The sequence below is a fragment of the Odontomachus brunneus genome, unplaced genomic scaffold (assembly GCF_010583005.1).
Source record: "Odontomachus brunneus isolate Ranch 3 - 2012 unplaced genomic scaffold, Obru_v1 Obru_scaffold_051, whole genome shotgun sequence".
In the NCBI taxonomy this organism is placed as follows: Eukaryota; Metazoa; Arthropoda; class Insecta; order Hymenoptera; family Formicidae; genus Odontomachus; species Odontomachus brunneus.
In genome coordinates this window covers 1898626-1899143 of record NW_022639501.1, presented here as the reverse complement: position 1 = coordinate 1899143, position 518 = coordinate 1898626, and the positions used below count along the sequence as shown (strand labels likewise).

Sequence of the window (518 nt, the reverse complement as noted above, 5' to 3'; positions counted from 1 at the left end):
ACCTAAATTTTTTTTGCGAGGGAATCGCAAAGCAAGTCCGCAAGAGACGATCTCAACGATCCTTCATAATCAAAAACACGAATTACACGTAAATACAAACGTTAGGATCGTCCTTAGCCGAAGGTCAATGTTGTTCCGCTTCGCGTCCTACCAAAATCGCGAACGTCCATGCGGCAAGTCAATCGTTATTGGGGAAGAAAGAAGCAAAAGAGAGAAAGAGAGAAAACAGAGAAAGAGGGAGAATAAGTAAGAGAGAGACACACAGAGAAAGAGGGAAAGAAGGTCGATGAAAATACATCGACGACGGGGAGCAGGAAGAACGGGAATGTAGCTCGCAACCGTGCGAAAAATCCGGAAAAACGACTCGACTCGACGCATTCGTCCGTTATCGAGACACACAACCGTGACACCTAGCAACCGCACGTGTTTCCTCGCTCATGTCGCGGACAGTCTTCCCGGGGAATGAAGTTCTATATATACAGGGTGAATATTATATACCGGAACACCTGAATATCTCG

At 46.1% G+C, this 518-nt stretch overlaps 1 protein-coding gene across 1 annotated transcript in view; it reads right to left on the bottom strand.

The window, feature by feature from the left end:
* Positions 1-518, bottom strand: part of LOC116845309 (protein RRP5 homolog) — a gene marked incomplete at its 3' end in the record, with an annotated part of 27761 nt that overhangs the window by 26562 nt on the left and 681 nt on the right.